Consider the following 6,872-nt stretch of genomic DNA (forward strand, 5'->3'; position numbering starts at 1 on the left):
TGTGTTGCTCTCACATTCTTTTGTTCATTGTGTTGATTTTTAAAGAGTTTCAACCTAACACTTGATTGACTCAAGAATCACATGCAAAAAGACTCTTAGAAACTCAGACAAAAGCTCTACACAGAAAAATACAAATGCATTTGTGTCTCTCAGGCAATCCTTCAGCAAATGTTTTATGGGGTGGCTGTATTGTAGTGGCTCAGTTGTAAGGTGCTGAAGAAAGAAGGTGGTCAAGGCACTGTACCTTCCTCCCAAAAAACTTACCAATGAACAAAAACAAGATGCTAGTGAGTCAGAGCAGCCGCCACCCCAGATGTGTGAAGGAATAACACAAAGCTGAGTCTCCAGTGAAGAGAAGGAATAGTTTTATTTTTCAACAATCATGAGGGACTCTAAGGTGTTGATATCCTTGAGAAAAAAAGGAAACTGGAGGAGAATGGATAAAAGAGGAACCAGACAAGAGAGGACGTTCAGGAGTGAACGCACCAAATCTCTAACTAACACATGAAGAAATAGGAGAACAAGATGGAGAAGAAGGCAGCCTAGAAGAAAGCCAGCCTGGCAGGTGGAACCAATCTCCCCAGGACTCATCAGTAAATTCTGGGAACAGGCAAGTGAACTGTAAAGAAGCTGAACAACTTTATGGGCACAAGCTTAGGAGGAAACAATTTAAGTTCAGGGTCAGCCAACAAAGGTAAGCCCTGGTGAAACTGCAGGCTTGGTTGGGACCTAGGAGTGTGACACCTAAAAAAATCAGGTGGATGGGAATACCCCAGCCTTCTTAGGGATTGAGCCTGCAATGAATGATCTCTACTGTACACTGGATGAAGTGATCCAGTACTGCCGGTGTCCCAACCTACTTTCTGGAAAGAAACCTCCACTGTTTCTGCAGAGAATTCCATTTTTTTCCCAACAGATTCTTGAACCAAGTCTCATACTGAACAAGAAAAATTACTTAATTCACAGTTGATAAGAACTTGTAATGAGACTGAAACCTAAAGGGCAATGTAGACAGACCCAGAGGGGATCCAGGTATCAAAGGGATTAATGCTGATATTTTCCCTCTTCTATCCCAAACAACGTGTGACAAGCAGTTTGAAGAGAAAGGAAAATGCAGGTTCCAGAAATCAAGGTAGGAAGGGCAGACACAATTCTACTTAGCAGTAGAATTTGATTTGGCAAAAATACTCTAGATCCTATTCTAAAAGAAAGACAGTTTTCTATATTGGCCACCACACAAATTCATACAACATTATTTGTGACAATTAACATAGGAATATCTTACTCTGCTGCAGCCATTCTTTTTTGTTCATAGAATTCAACCAAGGTATCTACTTTCTTCTTCAGCTGTTTCAATTCTGCTTCCTTCATTGTTTTCACAGAACTCAACGCATTGCACTTGTCTTCCAGGACCTTTTTACTTTCTGTAAATAATGGTATTCTTCTGTGTGTGTGCACATGACCTGAGAACTTGCTTGTGATGGGGAAGGAGAATTCTGGGCAAGGACCTTGAGGACAGGAAAGTATTCTTTCCCTTCCTAATGCACACTCATTGCCACCACATGGGGATTTCTTCCCACAAAACAACATACCTTCCAGATCACATTTCTTGGACCTCAAAACTCTCGGTTCTGGATCTTCGAATACATCTTGCAACTTTAAGACAGATACAAGAAAAGACATTCAAGCAATCATGATCACAGAACTATGTGAGTGCATCTAATAGAAACAGGATCATGCAGTGCAACAAAGTCCATGAAGCATAAATAGAATATGGAGAAAGTAAGGAAGGTGGAAAATAGTGTAAATCAAAGGACTCACAAATGACTTCCTTAATGGGTGTGTGTGTATATATATATATATATATATATCTTCCCCTATTCACTGTGAAAATTCTCTCTTCAGCATTAAGAGAGGAAGCGACCATACAATTTGGCTAGCTGTCGCCCTCATTGCTCAAATATCTTGTGGGATTTTCTACATATCTCAGAGGGCAGGGCTGAATATGATAATTACCTAGCTGTGAAAATAAACCATACTTCCTAGTCCTTGAAATAGCAAAACTCATCATTGTGGTCTTAAGGGAAATTCCAGCTCACTGTTCAGAGGGAATTTCAGTACCCAGATGTCCACTCTCAACTATGATAAACAGCAAGTGAATATACTGCACTCACCTCACCCAATGAACAAAAAGCTTCCTAAGCCACATTATGATAAGACTCAATAGCTGACTATTAGACTAACAGACCCTTACCTTGTCCTGATTCTTGACATTCTTCTTTTTCTCAGATTGCATGTTAGTATGTGCACACTGATGGGTGTCATTTAAATTTTCACTAAGCTGTTCAACTGTTTTGATGTTCTCCTTCAACAAAACATATTGAATCAGTAATAATATTTCATTACTTGGGGCACCTGGGTAGCACAGTTGTTGAGAGTCTGACTCATTGTTTTGGCTCAAATCCTGATCTCAGGCGCCTGCACACTCAGCCTGGAGTCTGCTTGGGATTCTCTCTCTCTTCTCCCTCTGTCCTCCTCCACTGTTTCTCTCTCATATAAACAAATCTTTAAAGTAATATTAGTAATAATAATTTATTACTTTTATTTCTGTTGTTAGAACACAATTCAGGCAAAGAAGGGATTCTTACCTTTAATTTAGGATCTTCATCAGAGAGAAACATATTTCCTCTCAGTTTCTGGAAGATGTTTCTTTGCTTCCCTGATCTGTAAAACATATGAAAAAGGAATCAGAATTCAAAAATAGGTTTGTCTAGCACTATATATTATCTTCAAATGTATAACTCCTTCCACAAATAAAGAGGCAGTGTTCTATATTTTTGAAGCTTATCTTGAATTGGGACTGTTTTTGGATCACCTGAAATTGGTCAATAGGGCAAATATCAGAGGTGGAAGTAACTGAAATGGAATCACAAAAAATATCTGAAAAAATACCTATACCTTTTGTTCCCAAATGGATATTTCTTCAGCAAGTTTCCTGTTTTGTTTCTTAAACCAAATGATCTTCTCAGTTATTTGTTGTAAATTAACTAAATGGAGAGAAAACAATTTTTAAGATTATTAGGAAAACCAGTGTGAGTAATTCCAGTGTATTAGCAGCAGCGACACATTATCTGACACTTCGGTGTAACTAACTTTTTAGCATTCCCATTGTGGCTGAAGAAAGCAAGTTTTTGTGGCATTTGAAACTTAAGAAGACCTTATTTCAGTGAGATTACTACTTATAATATTTTTTAAAGTGAAGAAATACAATTAAATGTCTTCTAATTTTTCTCCCATCTGTAAACCCATTCTTGGAAAATTTAATCGCTGTGAATGCTTATGTCATCACCAGAGATGTAAGAGGAAAATCAAGTATCCTACCAACTTACATTTCTCTCCTCCAATGATTAAGGTACATAAATAGGTCTCTGGAAACAACCCAAAACGAACAAAATCATCCTTGACTCCTGGTTTGTGTCACATCCACTTTCAGGTGCTACTTGGAATTCCACACAAGGATCAAATGCAAAAAACAGAGGTCACCTGGTTAACCATGTGAAACATCTCCAGTCATGGGCAAGCTTGGTATACCTGACAGCTGTCTGGATGCTGATATCAGTGGCTGATGTTTAACTAGATTATATACAATGGGGCCAATAACACTAGGCTCTCAGAGACCATGGCCATGTACAGTTGGAGGTGGGAAATGCAAGACAAGTTAGTTTATGCAAGAGCTCAGAGATGAGGGAGGGAGGGAAAACTGAGCTGATCTAGGAGATGCAGCACAGGGATGGGAATAATTTAATAAAGTCTACTGAGAAATTTCCTCCTTTGAAGACTCAAAAGAGATAGAATAGAGTCTGTTTTGACTGGAGGTATTCATATGGGATGATTCTGCCTCAATACAAGGGTTGTTCCTGACTACTGGGACTTTCCAGAGCCTTCTCCAAGAATCTAGTGGATGCCAATCTAAAGAAGTCTACTGATTTCTATGGGTGTTCCCTGTCTGTCTCTCTCCCTCTCTCCTGGAGGGTACGAGTTTTGCTTTTTAATGACAAAGTGACAAATTCACACTGGGAACCAGATATTTCTTCATATTCGGATACTCCTAAGAACAGTCAGGTACTTTTTGCTTGGGTAAATCAACACTCTGCACACACTTGGCCAAAGAAAGGACAATGCCTCATTCATTTCCTGATCACATAATTCCTACTGATTTTCCTATGACAAGTGTCACAGCAGGATGTGGCCACTTAGTGTCTGCTGGGCTTTCTAGGGCTCCCCATGATCCAGGTGGGACACAGAGTTCCTGGGGGGCAACCTCCAAGAACAGAAGGAAAGGGCTAAATGCAGAATTATGAGAAGTCAACCACCCAGGAAGCATAGAGCACAAAGGACATTTCACTTTTTAACTCTAGTACCTACACTGATGCTTAAGTTATCACTGTTCCCCCGGCTGCCAAAATTCACAAATATGAGCAATGTGCTGATCGGAGTGCAAACTGCATATAAGATGGACCCTAAACTTACAAGACTTGAAGGAAGATCTTGACTGGGCTTCCAGGAGTCAGTCTAACATCTATAGCTCCTATAAATAAGAGTTCTTGAAAATTTTTAAAGACAATTTTAATAAACTATAATTTACATACCAGACAAGCTCCCTATTTAAGACATAATGGTCAGTGGCTTTTGTATCTTGGCAAATCCTTCCCTCTTGACACAATAAACCTAGTATTTTCAGGTTTGCATTATGCCAACACAGCTCTTTTTGGGCCAAGCAGCACAGACAGGACCCAGAACTTGATGTGGACAGCTGTGGCCACAACCCCTTCAGGCTGACCAGAAAACCTGCCCTTCAATATCTTGAGGAAGAACTAAAGTTCTTCTTAAGTTCCCATCAAGGAGACTGAAAAAGCTGTTATTAAATCAGCGTGAAAGAACCCAGCAGGATGGAAGACATCACCAGCAGCTTCTGGGCAGTTAAGTCTTGGTTTGGATCAAGTCATGATCCCATGGTTCTGAGACTGATCCCCTCTTTGGGTTCTCTGCACATCATGTTTGGGATTCTCTATCTCCTTCCCCCTCTGCCCTTCCCCTAGCACCTGTGCCCCCCTCCCTCAAATAGATAAATCTTAAAATAAAAAAAAAAAGGAAGACACCACTGATGTGCCATGTTTACTCACATTTGGGTTTGGGCAAGCAGGACACAGGAATAAGAGGAGCCAGAAAGCAGACTCTACACCTCCATATCCTGGTCCTTTCAGGGGGCACTGGGGCACGGGGGAGGAGGTGGAGATAGGCAGGAGCAGGTGGGGGTGGGATGAGTGCGGAGGAGTGGGAAAGGGGACAAGTTGGTAATTAGGGATGGGAGAGGATGCGAACAGAGGATAGGACTGGGGAAGGTGTTTGTTAGAAGAAAGGATGGGACGTGCCACCGTCAGATTAAATACTTGAGGGGAGGGAGGAGGTTTCAGAAAGGGTAGTAGATCAGCAGGTTAGGAAATCATTACGTCAGCAGGACACAGTAGCAAGTTAAGTGAACTCTCAGGAATTGGAGTGGAGAAGGATCCATCTTCCTCCAAGCCTTCCCCTGGTTGAACATTTCCTTAGCAACCCAGAGCCTTTATACTCTCAACCAATCAGCTGCCTTTGCCCTTGGTAGATCAGCATGGAAACCCCTTGTGACCTCATTTTTAAAAAGCCCCTTTCTACCTGGTGCCCCACCACACACCATCTCAATGACAGGTCCCTCTGCAACCTTGGCAGACCATCAGCTTCTACTCCCTCCCAACCCAGGTCCTTGTTTCCTCTCCTGGGTGCTCTCTGCTTCCTTTCTCAACTCCCGTCCCATGGCCATTGGCTGAACAACATATAAAGAAAAGGAGGACAGAACTGAAGCAACAATCGAATACACAAGCAGAGTGGGAGGTTTCAACCCTCTCTCGGCACCTTAAAGCAGACAAAACACCCATAAATAGTATATCTTGGTATTGAACCATCTGAATCCCACAGCTACATATCTGTGTGTTATATATCTGTCCACATCCACATAACACTGTGCAGGACACATTAACTGTAGGCACATAGGATACACTTACTAAAATTTATTTTGGCCCTAAGGGAAATTTCAATATATTTCAGTGACATGAAATCACACAGAGCTTGTTTTGGTAATATAATGTGCTAGAGATCACCGAGAAAAAGCTAACTAGAAATTCCCATATGTTTAGAAATTGAGAGGTATCTCCATAAATAAAATATGGGTAAAGAAGTCCCAAAGAAAAAGAGCTATAATGGAACTGATGGCTAAGAGCATTGATAAGATTGAAATAAAAAACGTGTGCTGGGCTGGAATATCCTGGAATACTGGTGTGAGAAGACTGTATGATCTCAAAATCATCCCTAACCAACGAAGACATTTTAATAGTTCAAACAGTGGTAGCTCTGTCACAGGTCTATGTGACCCTCCTGCCCATTAGCTTGGGCTTTACTTTGTGAACCTCACAGGGGAAATAATCCAAGCTCACTCTCAGGGGATCTCCTGGGACCTCCAGGAATGAGAGCATTTGAAGAGAGAAAGCTCATCATCTTCTCTCCTCAGGGATCCAGGGGCGATATCCAGAGAATTGGCAGCGCCAGGTGTGCTGGGCCAGGAGAGCGAAGCAGGTGGGCAGGGGCCAGGGACCCTGGTAATGAGACAACCCCCCTATGATCATCTCTCCTAAACCGTTTCTCTGTAACACTGACACAATGTTTCCCCAACACATTCAGCCCCAAGGCAGCTGAAAATCAGTGTTCCACATACCACCACTTTATTATTATGTAGATTTCTTATAAGCAGGAACCATTTTAGCACTGCTGAAATAGGGGAT

The sequence above is a fragment of the Vulpes lagopus genome, chromosome 3 (genome assembly GCF_018345385.1).
Source record: "Vulpes lagopus strain Blue_001 chromosome 3, ASM1834538v1, whole genome shotgun sequence".
In the NCBI taxonomy this organism is placed as follows: Eukaryota; Metazoa; Chordata; class Mammalia; order Carnivora; family Canidae; genus Vulpes; species Vulpes lagopus.